A 21,237-nucleotide genomic window follows, 5' to 3' on the forward strand; every position below is an offset into this window, starting at 1 on the left:
GCTTAAATAGTACTTGCTGCTCAAGAATGGTGTGAACTAGAGAAAAAAATCCAACTGCGCTGGAATCAGTGGATGCTAAGAACTGGAGGTGGTGAAAGGTTCTCTTAAACCCTGCCCAATGCCCATCGAGCCTACTGACCTGAAGGCTTGATGTTTCTGTGAGTTTAGGATCTTTACAGAGAAAACAAGATCATATGACCAAAAGGTTCTGAATCCACAGAATATGGCTGACGAAGTCATATTGGCGAAACGCGCGTCGGGGCGCATTCGTATGTGGTAGAGCTTATGTTTATGATTTGTATTTGTGGTCTCATGAGGGTCTCCTCCTTTCATGCACTTTAGTTGGCTGAGATTTTTCTCATGCCTTGCTCCACTCCTTGTTTCATGTTTTTTTTTTTTAGATTGCCTTTTAGCACACCATTGTTTCTAAAACACCACTATTATATTCACCATCTATGTGGCTGTAGGTTCCTCATGTTTGCATTTTTATATTTTCTCTGAGTCTGCATATGCTTTTTACATTTATGTAAAAGTGCTGATTTCTCCCTGTTAAGACTTTGTCTTTTGGTTAATTTGTAATTGCAGCACTCTCATTATTTATGTTGCAGTTCATGTCCGCTCTCAACATGATTTTCCATTCAGACCTTCCACATTGATATTTCAGGTAGCTTTGGTCCCCCTGTCTTGTGTGTAATGTTTGACATGTCTTAATTTTATATTGTGTTTCAATAAACATGATTTATTTTATTATGTTTGGCGGTTTCTGTCATTTTGACAAGTAGTGTAAGGCCCCGTTAACACGGGGCAAGAGGGGGCAGGTTTCGGCGCTGAATCCACGTAACAATCCACCCCCTCACAATAGTGGTCTATGTAGACCGCTAGCGCTCTTTTTTCCATGAGCGGCATGTTGCCGCTTATGGAAAAAAGCGAGCTGCCCTTTCTTCAGGTGGATTCTGCGGCTGATTCAGCAGCGGCGTCTGCCTCGCGGCAGCACGCTCCGGACTAGGCCCGTTTATTTGACAGGCGAATTTTGGTCCTATTCTGACATGGCTTCCCGCATCAAAATCAGGACCAAAATACGCCCCCCTTGCCCCGTGTGAACTAGGCCTAAAGCACAGCATTTTGCATCCTGCTGTCCCAGACTTACTGGATTTTAATTCGCATATATAGGCAGACACACGTGTGTGTGTGCGTGTGTATATATATATATATATATATATATATATATATATATATATATATATATTATATATATACATATATATATATATATATATATATTATATATATACATATATATAAAACCTTTTTCGTTTTAATAACTTTATTACAGCCTGTATGTGAAGATGGTACAAACATGAAGGCCTGTTTATCGATGGCTGGATAGATAGATAGATAGATAGATAGATAGATAGATAGATAGATAGACAGACAGACAGACAGATAGATAGACAGACAGACAGACAATGGAAGTCTGTATAATACACACCTAATGTGATTGTGTGACATTGCTCAAAAATAAAAAAAAAGATGTGGCCATTTCTAAAATGATATCCCCCATATTACAGTCGACGGTTTATGTTAGTAATGTCTTGGTCTATAGCCTAACCAAAGGTGAAATCTATAGCGATGTCCACAGTTACAATGGCATCATATCCATGACCAAGAAACATAACAGGAGCAGCAATATTGCCTTGTGACTGAGGAAATCTGAGCCTCAAAGAAATCTGCCCTCCCTCCTGGCTTTAAAAAAACTGCCGGTCTGGGAAACAGAAGTCTCCATTCTGTGCTGCCTCATAAAAACAGCTGGATTTCCCCTCCTCCTCCTCCTCCTGCCTGTGACTGGCGATCTCCCCTCTGCTTCCTCTTTTGTTTCATACATTCAGTAATGCAGACTGAGTGCATGTGAGCCAGGCAGGCAGGGAAGCAGGCAGGGCATCCTCAGCAAGGCTCAGCCTTCACAGGCATTGTAAGGACAAGTGACTAGACAGGGCACACTACTAGGATGCATGGGATGCCACACAACGCTGCTCACAAGCCCTGACTGCTGTATGGATGTGCCCTTCATGAACCCCAGGAAGGACAAGGTACGATCTGAAGCCAGTAGCCATAGTGAGTTGCTGCTTGTGCTGTCACTGCTGTGCCCACTCTGGCCACTGCTTCCTCCCCCATGTTGAGTCCTTTGCCTGCAGGGAGTGGCTGGGCTGAGAGAGCAAGGGGCTGACTGCAGGGCTGGGCTGGGACTCACAACATCTGATACCCAGACTTCACTGGATGCTGACATGTCAAGAGGTAAGGGCATGGTCTGCGGGCATTGCTTGGGTAGCAGGGTGGGCATGGCAAGGGTGTGTAGGGGAGTTACCAGCAACCCTCAGAGATCTGCAACAAAGGAGGTAAAATGCAGCCGGCGTGGCACCGGTGCTCTGCTCCATGCTGCCTGGCATATACAACTGGGCATGCTGCTGGCTGGCTGTGGAGCATCAGGGGGTCTTCATGGCATCCAATCATACACTAAAATGTGCTGCATCTGGTTTTCAGGAGAATCAAATTGACATCTTGCTTTTGTGCTGTATGGTTAGCAGACAATGCATGTGTTATTCCCGTCATATACAGGAAGACTGGAATGTATGACATATTGGAAAGCATTCAATCAATAGCTGGATGGTGTATGTACTGAAGGGGTGTGAGTAGCGAATATAGGTAATGTATAGATGAGGAGATCAGGCAATGTACAGAGAGCTGCTCCGATTAGATACTTACTGTATATTCTAGCTACTGTTTGCAAGGGACAATAGGACGTGGAATATACATGGTTTCAGCAGGGAAGACCAAGGAGGTATTGTAAACTACTAGTAGATATTTATGTCACTTCTTTACAGAAAATGTACCGTGGTCCATGTTTGGATATTGTATTCCAGTGTGACTTGTATTGCATTGTATAACTGGCACATCTCTATAGTCTTTCTTGTAATGAAGACATGAATATTGTTATTTTATCTGTGTGGAGAGTTCACAGGGATTGTTATTTTTTAGATATTTGACCTAACCCATATAAATCTTCCAGACAAAGCTCTGTGAGCAAATATGGCCCATCACATATCCATATCCTGCAGTTCTCATCTGTAGTAACTAAATGTTTCTCCTTAAAATGTTTCGGTTCTTATTTTCTAAACCTTTTGATGTTATTTATGAAGCAGCCAACTGTTGTGACACTGCGTCCTAACAAATTGAGAATGGTGTTGCTGACTGGATGACCACCTGGCTTACTGGATAACCACCCAGCTGACAAGGATCTTCTTGAGATCCTACAAACTCCCATGGTCTGTTTATTCTACCCATGAGTAAGCAGATACATCAATGCCAAATTCCAGGCCACTTAGATGAGGAAGCCTCCTAGACTGAAAGCTGCTGGGACATCCCACTAGGGAGGACCTATTAACATATAGACCTAATGTCAGGATGACACTGCAGTCACACTTGTACAGTTCATCCTATCATATCATTATCAGAGCCACATATACTTATCTATTTTGTATGTCTTATAGGATACCAAGTATCATAGTTTGTAGTGAGTTTTCGTATGTGGTCATCTAGTAATGTCTAGCTTGGTTCCCAAATTGCACACTAAAAATAACTCTGTGTTTGTTCAACAAATGTATTTATTTTAACATAAAAATGTCCTTCTCTTGGTATGGATTTCCACTACATAGCAGATACACACTATGCCTTAGTACATCCTTGTACCATGGCAATAACATTTTCAGTGGAATATATTTATTTTAGCTATCATCTATAGAAATGTGTGACGCTGGGATAGTAGTATGAGCAGGATGTGAACTTATATTTGGTTAAACACACATACATTTTGCATGGGATATTTGCAGGAATATAGACAGGGGAATATGTTGTAACTCAGTTCTGGTGGAGGAGGGTGAAAGGTTATAAACAGCTAATTCCATAGATTGGGAATACAGGCCAAGTTTTGCAATCCACAATAAATGGTGTAATTGCTTCCTGTCTCTCTGTACGCTTCTTGAGTGCCAAATCCAATCATGGAAATGTAACTATTGTATAACATAATGTTGCATTCTTAGTTCATTAACGTCTGTATTATAGTAAAGTGTGTGCAGCAGACACAGGATAAACAGAGTTATTGTACAATGCTTCCTATCACATAACCTTAGATAGACGGTGCAGCTGACCTGCGAGTGCTTATGGGGAAAACATTGAGTGCATTGTGTTTCATGATCCTACCAACTCCCTGCTTAGGATTTTAGGCTTAATAGCTGCCTATACTATTAAATGTTATGTTTTAGTTCATTTCTTGGTATTTTGTTAGTGCTTGCATAGACTCATCTTTGGTGAATTTACAGTAAAATGTTAAGGAGTTGAATAAATAATCACAACTAATATCTACTTATCAGCAAGCAATCCAATCATTTTCTTCTAGGTCTTAAAGGAATTAAAATATCCTGCCCATTCCCTATGAATAATGCAAGTTGCTAATGGGCTGACAGTATTGACTGGAATACCTTGGACCAACCAGAGTAAACAGTAATGAGGACTCACCCTGCAGCTATATTGAAAGAGTATATTTTATTACTGAGCCCTTTTCATAACACAAAATAGGAATATGGTACTTGGGATGGTAAAACAAAAAGTGATGATCACAGCAGTGATGAATCTGCTCAGCTGTCAGCTTCAGATAGGTCCAGGAATGGACAACCCTATCTAGCTGTCCATATACATTAGGTTACTGTCGGTTACTGTCGGCTGAACCCAGCGGCAGCAGCTTACTTCTCACAGAGACCACATGTATGTTCAGCCAAGCGGAGCACACATGTGTACAATTGGTGGTGGGGGTGTAGTTATGCTATTTTTTTCACTTTGAGTTGTTCTGTATCTCCAAACAGCAGACATTATAGAACAAAGCGTCAGGTATATTGGGTGTAAGCATCTCTGTTATGGCCAGAGATAAGTATTTAAAGAGGTGTAATACATGCCTGGCAGTTCTCCAGTATACTGAACCTGTAGATAATGGATAGAGAGGAAAACCAGAGAGGAAGTACTTACTCTATAGGAGTGGATTCTGACCTCCATGAACCTCACCATTCCTGAGAATGAAGGCCTCCGGATTCTAGTTTGTGTGGTAGTATGTGCATGTACTTTCCCTCTGCATACAGATGAATGTGACCATCCGAAACAGTCAAGCAGTTGTGTTCATGTCTACTGAAAGGGTCCTACTTTCTGGCCAAGTATAGCAATTTGTAGCCCTTAGTTCTCATCAACTGTGTGGTCACATTATTGTACCCCACTTTAATTCATTAATGACCTAATCATAAAAAATGATATATGGATTTGATTGCGACTTGTCTTATTTTCAACTCTGTTCACATTACCATTATGAACTTCCATTGCTCTCATTCATCATAGGCATTAACAGTAGTAGAATGACGTCTATCCGTGTCCGTTCCAATTGAATCTAATGTTAAAAACATAATGGAACTTTTCTACCATGTTATTTGTTTAATTTTGTAAAATGCACTACTTTTTTTCTGTCAGAAAAAAATTTGGCAGAAAGATTCCATCATTTTTTTTTGCTTGCTGCTGGGATATCACGTGTATTGACAAGTGTCTGTTCATATTTGGTAGGTAAAGTTGAATTTATCTAAAGCTACTGGATCATGAAATATTTTTAGTAGATGTTATCAGTCTCGCACTTGTTGTCAGAGTGTGAGAAACGCCATGGTCTTGACACCACGGCAGCTGGCAGCTGCACTTAACTACTTCTTTACACTTGGTATATTTCGTGCTGTACACTGCAGTATTCTTATCAGACAAGGTTGTACGTATAAGATTTTTAAAGAAAGATCCTTTTATTAAAGTTCTGTGACAGTCCAATCATGAAGTATACAGGTTTGTAGGTTCCTACTAACCTAACAAACTACAACGTCCAACAGGTTTTCTTCCAGGATTGCTCTGTATTTAGCTCCATCCATCTTCCCACCAAATCTGACCAGCTTCCCTGTCCCTGCTGAAGAAAAGCCTCCCCACAGCATGATGCTGCCTCCACCATGTTTCACAGTGTGGCTGGTGTGTTCAGGGTGATGAGCAGTGTTATTTTTCTGCCACCCATAGCGCTTTTCATTTAGCCCAAAAAGTTCTGCTTTGGTCTCATCTAACCAGAGCACCTTCTTCCACATGTTTGCTGTGTCCCTATTATGGCTTGTGGCAAACAGAACTTCTTATGTCTTTCTTTCAACAATGTTTTTCTTCTTGCCACTCTTTCATGAAGGCCAAATTTGGGGAGTGACTTACAGTTGCCCTGTGGACAGATTCTCCCACCTGAGCAGTGGACTTATGCAGCTCCTCCAGAGTGACCATGGGCCTCTTGGCTGCTTCTGTGATCAATTCTCTCCTTGCTTGATCTGTCAGTTTAGGTGGATGGTCATATCTTGGTAGGTTTGCAGTTACAGAATACTTTTTCCATTTTTGGATGATGGATTGAACAGTGTTCCTTGGGATGCTCAAAGCTGGGATATGCTTTTATAACCTATCCCTTCTTTAAACTTCTCCACAAGTTTATCTCTGACCTGTCTTGTGAGTTCCTTGGTCTTCATGATGCTGTTTGTTCACTAGTGTTCTCTAACAAACCAGTGAGGTCTTCACAGAACAGGTGTATATACTGTATACTGAGACTAAATTGCACACAGCTGGACTCTATTAACTAAGTGACTTCTGAAGCAATTGTGGGCACTGGATTTTATTTAGGGGTATTAGAGTACAGGGGGATGAATACTTTTGCAAGTCACACTGTTCAGATTTTTATTTGTTTAAAATTTATTAAGTTACTTAAAATCTCAATAAAATACATTTAAGTTTGTAGGTATAAGGTGACAAAATGTGAAGAGGTATGAATACTTTAGCAAGCCACTTCTGTAGCATTGTCATTGGGAGAAGTAAAGCTAAAGGGAGTGAGACAAAAGCCTGTACAAAGAACAAAAATTATTTTAAGATAAAATTTGTAACTACACCAAACTATGAATTCAGGGACTGTCAAAGCAAACACAGTGCCCTGTATAAGAACAGTTAATGGCCCCTTGTTTATTTCTTCTTTACTTCTCTTACATATATAGTACTAACATATTCTGCAGTGTTTCACCAGCATTGTCAGTCACTGTCCCATATAGGGCTCACAAACAAAGATTTGTATCAGTATGTCTTGATGTCCATTATGGAAAAACAAGAACAAATACCGAACCGATCCTCGTGTATTATCACTAAATAAGTGTAGTGAACATATAGAGACCGACAAATACCTGCTCACCTGGGTGGGTTGTGAAGAGTCACAACAACCCAAAAAAGCCTTGAACACCTGTGGGTCCTAAGGGGATGGTGCTAGGACAGAAGCTGTGGGTACGCCTCTAAGACGTGTAGAGAACCAGCAGAGAATGGACCAACCCGAGGTACAGGTTAATAACAGTGCTCGTCCAAGCGACTATTGGAGTTCTTCTTTATTGGTAAAAGTAAGCACAACGCATTTTGGACATGAACATGTCCTTTGTCAAGTGCACAATCACTGGCCTGGATCAAGCCATCCAAGCCAGTGATTGTGCACTTGACAAAAGACATGCTCATATCCGAAACTCATTGTGCCTACTTTTACCAATAAGGAAGAATTCCAATAGTCGCTTGGGCGAGCGCTGTTATTTACCTGTACCTCGGGTTGGTCCATTCTTTGCTTGCTGTCCATTATATCAGCATAGAGCCACCCCCTTATGTCTTTCTAACAATCCACCAGTAATTGTTAGCCATGAAGTTCATTAGCTTAGATGTTTACCCACAATCTAATAGACAGTAGAAAGCTACTGTTCAGGTAAGAGGCCCCGTGACATACTGGGCCCTGCACAGGTTTCTCCAATGGTATGTCCACCCTTGTATGAATGGGAAGCCCCCATATTTGTGTAACACATTCATTGATCAGGCTCTTCGGAGCTTGTGTATAATTCTCTACCCAGTTTTGTAGGTTTTCAAAATGGTACACATTATATGCACCAGGAGCATGACAAGGGGTGGTGAAGGTCACTGTTTTTCTCATTTTACAGAGCACTTTGTATCACTGGCCTGTTGTAGTAAACTGGTAATGTGGAATACATCTCTTTGTTACTCGCAGAACTGAGTTGATGCTGACAGACAGGGTGCATTGATGTTTGTCAGTGAGTGAATGTGTTTTCCTCTGAATGTGCTTTGATACAAAACTAGTGCAGTTCTGGAATGCCTCATTTGTATTCCGCGTGGCTGCAGTCTGCACTACATAGTCACAGCTGCCAGTTCCACTCTCTGTAGACCTCTCCTATTTGGTTCCTCAATCACCCCACAATTTCAATGGCGATGGGACTGTTTTTGTTTGTCATGTGTTCCGGAATATTTCATGTCATTGTCCAATTCAAGTGAATAAATTGATTCTCTCTAATGAGTGAAACTTGGTAGTGGATTTATATTTCTATATTTCTATGAAAATACATATTTTAACTGTTAATATATTTTGTCTCTTGGTCCTGTTAAATGCAGCAAATATAGTCTTTTAATAGCTTATATTAGTTCAGCGTTTGTATCCTGAGCCAAAGAAAATGACTAGCTATGACATCGTGCTATAATTTTCACAGGATTTCACCACATTTGTGACTCATGCTTACAATAATTGAGTAGTTTGGGTTCATTGACTTCCTGTTTGTGCTACGACTGTTCTCATTACATGTGTGTGTCTGACTATTCACCCTTCTAGACGGAGGCTCTAATCTGCCTTCTCCCAATGACAGTGTATGGCACATGTAGGGTATAATACCACATGAAGGCTCAGATGACAACAAGCAAAGCCATGTTTTCTTGGTCTACTTACCCCATTCTAAATTTAGTTTGCAAACCAGATCACTATGTGACAACAGAACTATAAGGGCATTGTACCCATTGGACAGTACTGCAGCAAAATACAGTGATTCAGCCAACATGTCAATATGCCTTAACTATGTAATGTATTTGTTTTTTCAGAATCTGCTAAAAGCAGTTTTATTAGATCAAAATATTGATGGGTGACTGCATGGCTGGGGGATTAAATGAAAAATAACTGAAACTGAATATCAAACAGGATAACCAATGTGATTTTGTTTTGTGAGGTTCCACCTGTGGATTTGTTCTGACCAAACACATTGGAATTATAAGTGCTATTGTCTTCAGACCCCAGAGTATTAATGAGTGGAGACCCATGGGAGAGAGCAAATAAAAAACAGTGCTACTCACCTTTCAAGGGCTCCAACACAGCTCCCTTTTCTCTTCAACACTTCTGACTGATGTCAGGGACCACTGTGGCCTATGAATGTGCATCAGTGGGTCACGTGGTGTTGTTCCACATAGATACAAGCGTGGCCATGGCCATATGATATATGGTTCAAGGTCATGTGACGAACACTCAGGTGCAAAGCTCATTACCGGGCAACTGTCTGATTACTGTGCTGTGACTATAATGAGTTGTGTACCTGTGTTCATCACATGACAATGGACTGTATAACTACCAAAGACTGAGCCCCACAGCAATTTTTTGACTTCGGGGCCCTCATCCCATGGCATAGTGCCCACTTTCCTGGCCCCTCCACACAGTATAACACCAAATTTGCACATACTTTTATGTCCCATAGCATCCTCTCCACACAGTATAATGTTCCATAGTGCCAGCCTGCACACAGTATAATGTCATATAAAGCGCCTTCACACAGTATAATGTTCAATAGTGGCCTCTCCGCATAGTATCATATCCCATCATGGCCTCTGCTGGGTTCGTTGCAAATACTGCAAACATTTCAGGTTTTGCAGAACTTGAAATTTTTTTGGGTACATAACCCACAAACTATTATTATACTCTTGGGTCTTTTCAGACCCCAGAGTATAATGATCGGAGGCTCAGGGAAAGTGAAAACATAAAAAACAGTGGTACTCTCCTTCTCTGTGCTTCGGTACGACTCCCTGCTGTTTTCTGCCCTCTTCAATGCCATCACAGACATGGGTTATGCCGTCTGTGGTATCACTACAGAGATCGAAGTCGAGGCCAGAGAGGTGAACAACACCAGTTTTTATGTTTGCTCACCTTCCATGGGCCTCCGATCATTATACTCTGGGGCGTGAAGAGACCTGCAAGTATAATAATAGCAGGATTTGTTGGCGTTCACCCAACAAATACTCTTGCTGCAGGCCCATGACTTAACTTGCTGATCCCCACTCCTGCTACCAGCCACCTCTGTTTCCCCTTCTTGCCTCCAGGGGGTCCCAGTGATAATATATGAGAAGCGGGGGGCGCCCTGGAGAGCAAAAGGGTAAGCTGAGACGGCCGTGGGCAGGAACAAGGTTGGGTAATTAAATAGAGCCTGCTACCTGCTGGCAGCAAGAGCCTAACAGGCCCCTTAAAGTTTTGGCTCTGTGGCATCCATAACCATGGACTGATTTTTATCCAGTGGAACTAAGCAGAATGGATAACAGCAAGCAGAGATCCAGAAATCTATGAGAAATTGGTAGAGAATGTATATTGGAAAATTATATGACTTTCATTATATAAACAATAACATTTTTCCCTTAAAATTGGTGTGAAACTGGACAACCCCTTTAACTAGTCATAGGGGAGGGACAGGGATTTAGCAAAATGACTACATGACTGGATATAGCTGCTCCCTGTTCCCTGTGACTATTTAGGGTAAATTTCTTTATGCTAATCTAGATTTCTAGGAAAGGGTGGAAAAAAGACACATGATAGGTTCCCTTTAAAGAGGACCTTTCGTGTCCTCAGGCACATGTGGTTTTATATATCGCAAGAAAGCCAACAGTGCGCTGAATTCAGTGCATTGTCGGCTCTCCTCTTATGTGCCTTGGGGCTGGAGATATCAGTGCCCTTATAATGTCACCGATGTCTGCCCACTGTCAGAAAGGCATTCCTGACGGTCTAGCTGGGGTGTGAAGAACACTCCCCCTGACAGTTCTCGTCCATAGCTCTGTACTGTCAGAAGGGGTGTTCCTTACCACCTAGTGATGACGCTATGCTGTGAGGAACGCCCCTCCCCGACTGTACTCGTCCATAGACTAGTATTGGGGGGGGGGGCGCATTCCTCACAGTTCAGTGTCATTGCTGGGCGGTAAGGAACGCCCCCTCTGACAGTATAGAGCAATGGACGAGTACTGTCATGGGGGCGTACCTCACAGCCCAGCAAGACTGTCAGGAACACGTTTCTGACAGTGGGCAGACATTGGTAACGGCACCGATATCTCAAGCTCCGGAGCACATAACGGGAAAGCTGACAGTGTGCTGAATTCAGCTCACTGATGGCTTTCTCACGGTATATAAAACCGTATGTGCCCAAGGATATGAAAGATCCTCATAAACCATCTACGGTACCGGGACTGATAGCGCTTTACCCGGGGCACAGAATTCAGCGCACTGTCAGCTTTCCAGCAGTATATAGAACTGCCTGTGCCCAATCTGATGAAAGGTCCTCTTTAACCCCTTCCCGACATGCGCCGTAATAGTTGAAAGTGCCAAAACGCCATTTTTTCACTGTTTTGATTCTGATAAAAATTTGAATAAAAAGTGATCAAAGCAATAACATTTCCCGAAAATGGTAGAACTAAAAAGTACACCCGGCTCCGCAAAAAAAGACGCCCTATGCATCCCCGTACACTTACGTATAAAAAAGTTACGGCCGTCGGAATATGGCGACTTTTAGAAAAAAAATTTTTTAACACAGTTTTGGAATTTTTTTTAGGGGTCAAAATGTAAATAAAACCCTATAAATTTGGTATCCCTGGAACCGTACCGAAACACAGAATATAGGGGACATGTCATTTTGGCTGCACAGTGAACGCCGTAAAACCAAAGCCCGTAAGAAAGTCGCAGAAATGCATTTTTTCTTCAAATCCACCCCATTCTGAATTTTTTTCCTGCTTCCCAGTACATTATATAGAATAATTAATGGCGGCATCATGAAGAAAAATTTGTCCCGCAAAAATTAAGACCTCATATGGCTCTGGGAGCGGAGAAATAAAAAAGTTATGGGGTTTTGAAGGAGGGGAGTCAAAAACGAAAAACGAAAATCAAAAAATGCCATCGGCGGGAAGGGGTTAAGAATAAGTTGGACTGGAAGGTTTTATGAACATGTCACTTAAAGGGATTCTGTCACCCTGAAACTTGATACCAAGCCAGTCACTGTACATTGTAGCTGACGTTATTCTAAGCACCATCATACCCATAGATAATCCAATAGATGCACCATTTCCCAGGAAAAAAAAAAGATTTATAAATATGCATATTAAGTTAGAAGTATAATGGGGGCATGATGACACTTATAAAAAACAGTTGCACAAAATAATATTTGTGTAAGCATTTTTGATGTGAACAGTAACAGCGTTCCCACAATAGCATAGACTAACTGGAAACAAACAATTCTGAGTTTCATTCTATTTCCATATGCCCTAAGTGAAGAAATAAAAATATGTATGATTGTGTCCATATGGAAAGTGTCAGGAAGTTGTTTCCATTCTTTCCCCTAGTTTTATGATTTTAGCTTCTTAACTCTTACACTTCTTCTATTTATGAGAAAAGAGAAGTACCGATACCTCTGCATTAGGAATAAATAGTTAACCTACAATTCTGGCTGTGGCTTCTGTACAGGCCATTGTTACTTGTGTAAGGGACATTCTTGTTCACTTATTTGCGTAATAAGAAAGACATCTCTGAAAAGTACAGAAGCCGCCCTACAAAGAACTGTCATTAGCTTGACACTGACTTCTACTTTATTTTACTAGCTTCTATGACTGTATGGGAGGAAGTGGTCCCTAACCTAGGAGTTCCGTCTATATGAGTTCAAGTTGGAGGTCTCTTTATTCAAAAGCTAAATTTTCATATACTGTCTATAAACAATTGCTCTGAATTTTCTGTGGAGGATGAACAAAAAAGACTCTTTGTAGTGTGACAATATATAGATAAAGTAGTTAGCAGAAGTTGATATATGGTTTGTTGGATATGGAGCACTGAGCACAATGGGGGTATGTCTTAAAGCTTCTGCTGACCAGACGTGTAAGAATCAGTGGAGCTTATTTATACTGTTATGATGGCATTTTATTAACTCCACCTTCATAGAATATTCTTCATAGTCCTTTTGGGAATTGTCATCAGCATATTGGACAACTTGTTGCTTTTTAAGGGAAACACCCTAAAAATTGGCTGGAGGGGACATGATATCAATATATGATGGATCCCATTTGTTATTCCATGACTGCAGTTCATAGTAAACAGATTGTAATACAAGGTTTCAGTTATTTGTCATGTGTTTCTTACATAAGTAGATAATTTTAAGGTATAATAATTATGAAGATTAGTAATTCAGCATATAGAAGGTTGTAAATAACTCGCCAGTGGCAATCAAATACCATAGACATAATACACATGTCAACACCATATGTCCTATTCCTAAATGCCAGCATCCCACAGAAAACACATACCAGAAGACCCTAACACCATAATACAGTACAACATCTTACTGTAGTAGTGCACGAAACACCACAATGCTTCACCACATCCAACTGTAGAAGTGCCAGATAACACTGTGCACCACATACTAGTTTGGCAATAATCCCCACATTATGTCATTAGGCTTATTGAAAAAAGCCATGCATGATGCTAAGGGGGCTGTCCTTAGAGACAGCAAACTGAGGCACTGTTTTCCTAGTTACATCCTGGATTTGCATATTTTTCCCATAATCCCCTAGTGGAGCGAAAATGGCTTGTAAGTCTCCATACGCCTGTAAAGGTGCACACTCCCTAAGGAGTGTTACTATCCCCAGACACCACAGTACACCATCATCACTGGTAGCAGGATTGCCCCCAAAACCTTCCCCTGTAGTAATAGCAGATGTAGTCTCCCCATTTCCACCTCTCTCCCACTGGGAACAGCATTCTGCCCAAATAAAACCTTTCGAAACTGCAGCAACTCATTCCTCAATTCTACACCTCCCACACTGTCAGGAGAATCTCCACAACAGAGAGGGTAGATAAGAGAAAAACTTCCTACCTCCAGTACCAGTCCATGAGACTTCTGCCTCCAGATAAGAGCATTCAGCCTAAAGACTGTGCTTGAACTGACCCCTGCTCCTGTGGACTTTTGGTGATGTCATCACAGGTCCATCAGCCTTTCTAGCTGTGGAGTCTGCATTGATAATGTAAAACTGACATTATCAGTGCAGGTCCTACTTTAGAGTCCTTGCTTTGTGCTAAATCTGAAGCTGGCAGGGATCTGTGCTTCACCACCTAGTAAGCCTTAAAGAGGACCTTTCACCATATCTGGGTACAGGCAGTGTTATATACTGCCAGAAAGCTGACAGTGCGCTGAATTCAGCACACTGTCGGCTTTCCCGATCCGTGCCCGGTGTAAAGCGCTATCGGTCCCGGTACCGTAGCGCTTTACAGTCAGAAGGGCGTTTCTGAGCATTAGCCAGGAACGTCCTTCTGCCTCGCGGCGCCTATTGCGCTGTGCTGTGGAGCCGGGAGGAACGCCCCCTCCCTCTCCTGATAATGCTAGTCTACAGACAAGCAGAGGGAGGGGGCGTTCCTCCCGGCTCCACAGCACAGCGCGATAGGCGCCGCGAGGCAGAAGGACGTTCCTGGCTAATGGTCAGAAACGCCCTTCTGACCATAGAAGAGCTACGGTACCGGGCCGTAAGCTCTTCACACCGGGCACAGATCGGGAAAGCCGACAGTGCGCTGAATTCAGCGCACTGTCAGCTTTCTGGCAGTATATAGAACTGCCTGTGCCCAAAAGTGGTGAAAGGTCCTCTTTAACTTTTTTTTTTTTACATATGCTTGTGACTTTCTCTGATTTTTCTTTCCTGGTCTTTAACAATTAAAGTACAACTAAAATGTCAGCGGTATTTGTGTGATTAATACTTATTGTACTATATATACGTTATTAGCATAATTTCGGATCCTTTCTGTAAAAATGTTACCCTGTTTTCTATCTATCTGTTGCTTCTGTATTGAGATCTGTTTCCTCCTCTCACTAAGTGTTACTGTGTATGAAGTATGGGCTTGGAGTACATGGCTGTGTAATATGTAGAGAAAATTAGGGAATTCAAACAGTTATATCTTGGATATTTATAAATTGTACAAACTTGCTTTTGGTGTCATATGAAGAGGAGATCTAAATTATTCCCAGAAATATCACTGGTTGAAAACACAGTTGGGATTAGGAATTTTATATCATATACATTATACAGCTGCATATACATGTAAATATCAATCCCGACTGTGTTTTCAACCAGTAATATCTCTGGAAATAATTTAGATAGCATTGTAAAAAACAATCTCTTCTTTCATATGAAACCAAAGCAAGTTTGTATGTTTTATAATGTTTGAAGTTACCCCTCCCCCCCCTCCTCATTTTACACAGCCCCATACTCCCGTACACCACACACACTGGATCCAAAATGTATTCATAAAGTGTATTACAAAATCTGATCCGTTCCATAGCCACCTGTCATCTTCCTAGCCTTGAGCTATTTATAGCTTATCCTACAGATAGACCATAAATTCCACATTCCTGCACAAAACCTTTACAGAAATACGTTGATAACAGATAAAAACACCCAAGCTGTCTCCAGCATCGCACATTTGTAATATTTTAGAAATATAAACTTATTAATGCATGTTTTGTTTGAAGGACATTTGTATGAGGAGCTTCTAAAGAGTTGCCTGGAATCTACTTGTTGCTACCATGTACAACGAGTAAGCATTTCTCCCAGTCATAATACCGATATATCCTCCTGTACTTGGTTACAGTAGTCAGGTCAGTGATGTAGTGAGTAGGAGTCACCAACTAAATCATGAAAGGCTGATTCACTCCAGGTTCATTGACAGAGATTTCCTCACCCTCAGCTGACTGTTTCAGTTTGTAGACATTCACAGCAGGATGTTTAGTCAATGGCTGTATTTAGCAACCACTAATAAACCCTATATGTCTTTGATGACTTCTTCACAGATTGTTTTGCTTGACATCTCATGACAGATGCACTTGAAGCCAGGGAAAAAGATAGCAGGTGTGCACCTTATTATTCCCCTCCCCCAGTCCTCCCCTCCAGGTCCCAAACATAAAATATTTGCCATTATGGTTATTGGTAAGCCATCAAAATGTTACCATGATATATTAAGAGAGGCAGTAAATTCTGGAACACAGGGTTCTGGCTTTGTAAGTGACACTAGAGATAGAGTACAGAAACAAGTGCCAGTTGACACAACTTAGCATTGAACGCAGTATATTGGGGGTTAAATGTCAAGTATGATTTCTGATTGAACAAAACTCCATGGTATCCCATCTTCTGGGGTTATAAGCTTAAAATTCTTTATGTTCAACCAGCCCGCATATTATCCTGGATAGCCTTGAAATGTAATCTATTGTTTGAGCATAGTAACATACTGTATGCTGTAAGAACATGTGTTATGTTCAAGCAGACACCTGGGTCCCTGCGTAAAACCTAGGGCTACTGATCAGTTACAAACCCCTAGTGATTACATTTCATACTTGAAACAGAAAAAAAACATGTCATAAAGGCTGTATATAAAGGGAGTCTATCATTGGCAAAATCAATTTTGAAATAAGCATAGATTCAGATAAGGAAAAAGTAGAGAGTCCAGCAGTACAACGTTTCCTAAAATATAACTTTTATTCTGACATGATAGATAATAAAATTAGGGGTGCTTATTCAAGCAAGAAGAACCCCTGTCATGCAAACAACGTCTTGGCTGTCGCGTTTCGGAAAAAAACGGTTTCCTTAGTCGTAGCCTGAGCCTATGAACTGACTGCAAGTGGGCTGTGTTTTTTTCCCTCCCCCTTATCCTACTCTGTCAATATAGATTAAGATAGCCTTTATAAATTAAAGACTATTCCCGACACACCTTTATTATGTTTTCTCCCAGGGTTTTTTCATAAATCAAGTTTTTAGCAATATGTAAATCAGCTGCACGGAGCCCAGGTGGCTTTATCCCTGTGCTCTGAGTACAGCCATGTCATACAAATCTGAACTCCAACGTCTGGATACATCAACGCCCACTTCTTGTAAAACCATGCCTCCTCCTCTTCTTAGCTGCATTAATAGCAGTTTCCGATGTGAGTGTGATCCAAATCTTGCGTCGTGTTGGAGCCAAGCTCATTACATGTGAATAAAAACTTGATTTATGAGAAAAAAAAACGCTTGGAGGATGGACATAATGAAGGTATGTCTGGAATAGTCTTTATAAAGGCTTTCTGAATCTATGCTTATTTAAAAATTGATTTTGTCAATAATAGACTCCCTTTAAAATGCTACTTATATATTATATATCCCAATAAATGCATGACAGTCCCATGTACACACAGAGTTAACATGGTCATGGTGGTGAGGAGTCTTGCAACTGTAACCTGTAATTTAGGAACTTATTTTAATTAGATTCACTTAGACTTTGTAATCTCTGGCATTGGTGCCATATGAAAACTTTACTTTCAGGAATCCGACCACCCACTCACCACAAAACCACATGTGAAATAGAATGTGACTGCAAAAGGTAACTCGCTTCTGTACTTACTTCTGCACTTTCCTATCACACTAGTATACAAAGGAGTGAAGTGACCCCCAACATACACACAAATAGCTGCCACCATCCACCACTTACAATAGGTGAGACCACAATATACCCAGACGACTCGCAGTTGCGCCCTCACCAGATGATGGGGATGAGTGTTCAGAATGCAGCGAGACATAGGCTTTATGGCTACTATGATGGAAGTTGATACCAAATGCCAATAACGTGTGCAGCTGAAGCAAGGTTCCTAAACAGCACCAGGGGATCAAGCAGTGGATTTAGCCCCAGATCAGTCTAGAGTAGCCGCATCAGTTTGCAAAGTAAAACAGACTCTTGTGTGCCATTAACACACCAGCAGCTAAGAGAATGTGAGTTTTAGATTCAGTCACAGCCACAGCTTCTGTTACAAAAACATTAAGCAGAGTGTGAGTTTGTTGAGGTTCAAGTTGAGAGGGAGTACAAGCTGGAGTTGACTCCAACAGAACGATGAGCCCAGTGAAGCAACAACAATGCAGTGAGACATTGGCTTTATGGACACAGCTGACATGTAAGTTAGCCCCAGGCCCCTTAGGATTTGTGAGTGACCCTAGGCATATGCCCATTGGCGTCATCATAACATTTTGCATTTGAGAAGACCTTTGATGCCCTCTAAGATGTGGTATGTTATATTCTTCTCCAAAGTTGACAATGCACCACTTTTTCAGTTTGCAGATATGTGACTCAGTTTCAGAGATATTGGTGCTATTAGTTTCAGCTATTGATATCACTACACTGTCAGAGGGACTGACCTCACAGCTGATCATCAGTCGCTGGGTGATGAGGAACGCCCCCTTGAAGGTACACCACATTGTACTGTAAAAAGACTTCCAATTATCATTATTACTTCCCTCAACAAGGGCAAGTGGCACAAAAACCTACATGTCGGGTTATGCTGTCCGCTTGAAAAGTCGGACATCTTTGGGAGTGGACAGTTAAGGACAGGCACGGACTGTAAAAGAATGCACCCGATATCCATTTAAATCAATGCAAAATGTCACGGACACAGCTAGTGTCAGATGCTAATGTCCGCACAAGATTTTACATGGACATTAGCAGCGGACATTAGCTATCGGACACCGATGGTAGTGTGAACGCCCCCTTAGAAGTGAATGTTAAGAGCATTTACTTGTAGCTTTGTACTTGTAAAGCATTCCTCTAGTCTTTGTGAGCTCTACCCTTCTAGAAAATAAAAACTGTACAGTAGCTTAATAGTGTAAAATTACATGGAAGGGCTTTTTTCAACTCTGTGGTTGCTTCAGCCATCTTTTTTGGTGTGGCCTGCTGGGGGAGCAGTATATCAACCAGGTAGAGAAATAGACTTGACAGGCTGATCAGAAGGGCCAGCTCTGTCTTGGAGAGCCCCCTGGACCCATTATAGGTGGTGGGTGACAGAAGGATACTGTCCGCGGTGAGCTCCATGCGAGAGACTAAATCCCAACCCATGTATGAGACCGTGACAGTACTTGGCAGCTCTGTAAGTGACTGACTGCTTCACCCCAAGTGTGAGAAGGAACATTACTGGAGGTCCTTCCGCCCAACCGTGGTCAGGCTACATATCTACATAATCAGACCAAGGGAAGAGACAGCTAAATGATCCTGAAGTCTTCTTTCTTTCTTTATTTTTCCTTAGCTGCTATTGATTCCTAGTATTTTTCTCAGCCTATGTGTCTCATTCTGTAATATATTACTGTTATTATGCTGTATCTGTATTACTATGCTGCTGTAACATACTGAAATTTCCCCATGGTGGGACTATTAGGGCTAGTTCACACGTGAACAAAGGGGCGGATTTTGACAGCGGATTTTGCTTCAAAATCCGCCCCTTTACAATGGTGGTCTATGTAGACCACCGGGCTTTTTTTCCCGCTAGCGGCGGGCTGCCGCTAGCGGAGAAAAGAAAGGACATGCCCTTTCTTCAGGCGGCAGCTCCCTCCTATGTCGGCTCATTCATTTGAGCCGACAGCGGAGGGGAAAGCCGCGACCGCGATGGTCGTGGCAGGCGGGTTTTGACCAGAGAGAGACGCGGCTCACCACGTCTCTCTCCGTGTCAAAACCCGTGCGGGCAGTTCACGTGTGAACTGACCCTTAAAGGATTATCTTATTTTATCTTATCAAAGCTGTAGTGCAGCTTCATAACATGACTTACTGTATATACAAGCCCTAACTGTCTGGTTCATCCTTTGATGCTAGTCATCCTCGTGTCTTCAAAACCATTATGTCATTGCTCCTTATTTGCTAAGTAATATTGTAAATGTAACAGGCAGCAGATTACAGACTCACTGTGCTACTAAACTGGTTTCACTTATGGTTCACATCTGCGTTCGGTATTCCCCGAACGGAATACCCAATACCAAATGCATTAAAAACATGGACCCCATAGACTATAATAGGGTTCATGTGTTTTCCACACTTTAAGCACTACTTTTCTCTCTGCATGATTCATACGAACACCGCGCGGAAATTATAGTTTATGGGATCCGTGGGCTTTCATTGCTCACTGCTTTTTAATGCATTCGGTATTCCGTTCAGGGGTCCCCAAGCGGACTCCCCGAAAGGTATACCAAACGCAGATGTAAACCAGGCCTTAGAGTCTAGGCAGTCTCCCTGGCTTCCCCCCCCCCCATACAGGAGTGTGTTAGATTTCTACCTCCACAGGGCATCCAAGTATCAGAAATCAGTCACCTGTTATATAAAGATAGAGGCGACAAATGTGGACCTACATTAAAAATCTTAAAGAGGACCTTTCATCAGATTGGGCACAGGCAGTTCTATATACTGCTGGAAAGCTGACAGTACGCTGAATTCAGCACACTGTCGGCTTTCCCGTTCTGTGTCCCCCGGGTAAAGCGCTATCGGTCCCGGTACCGTAGCGCTTTACAGTCAGAAGGGCGTTTCTGACACTTAGCCAGGGACGCCCTTCTGCCCAGCAGCGCCTATCACGCTGTACTGTGGAGCGGGGAGGAACGCCCCCTCCCGCTCCTGATAATACTCGTCTATGGACGAGCTGTGTGAGCAGAGGGAGGGAGCGTTCCTACCCGCTCATACTGTGCAGCGCGATAGGCGCTGCTGGGCAGAAGTGCGTCCCTGGCTAAGTGTCAGAAACGCCCTTCTGACTGTAAAGCGCTACGGTACCGGAACCGATAGCGCTTTACTCGAGGCACAGATCGGGAAAGCCGACAGTGCGCTGAATTCAGCGCACTGTCAGCTTTCCAGCAGTATATAGAACTGCCTGTGCCCGATCTGATGAAAGGTCCTCTTTAAGATACCAATGTTTACTGACTATTTCTCACCATAGTACTGTATTATGTTTTACTGCAAAATTATTATTTTTGCTCATCTGGAACGCTAATAAATATCCCAAGACACTTCAGAGTACTGGAGTGGAGAAGAATAATGGCTGTGATGGGTCACCTTGATACAGTGAGAGACCTGGTGTAGCTTAAAGCTCTGCAGTAGTCTGTACCACTCGAATAATAAATCAAATATGACATTCTCCTTAGCAGAACTCACATTTGCTTCTCTTTCCTTATCTACCATGTCCAAGCAGCTGTGAT

General features: G+C 42.0%; 1 protein-coding gene across 3 annotated transcripts in view; it reads left to right on the top strand.

Annotated features, from left to right (window-relative positions):
- Nucleotides 1–1,842: 1,842 nt before the first annotated feature.
- The window catches only part of CLIP2 (CAP-Gly domain containing linker protein 2), an 84,594-nt gene continuing 65,199 nt past the window's right edge, over nucleotides 1,843–21,237 (top strand). For 2 of the 3 annotated variants that reach the window (XM_075264865.1, XM_075264867.1), the window contains exon 1: nucleotides 1,843–2,087. The gene's annotated coding sequence lies outside the window, so the exon portion shown is untranslated. Of the gene's footprint in view, nucleotides 2,293–21,237 lie in introns of all 3 variants that reach the window. The other variant, XM_075264866.1, reaches the window with a different exon arrangement.

Source organism: Leptodactylus fuscus, chromosome 2 (genome assembly GCF_031893055.1).
Source record: "Leptodactylus fuscus isolate aLepFus1 chromosome 2, aLepFus1.hap2, whole genome shotgun sequence".
Lineage (NCBI taxonomy): Eukaryota > Metazoa > Chordata > Amphibia > Anura > Leptodactylidae > Leptodactylus > Leptodactylus fuscus.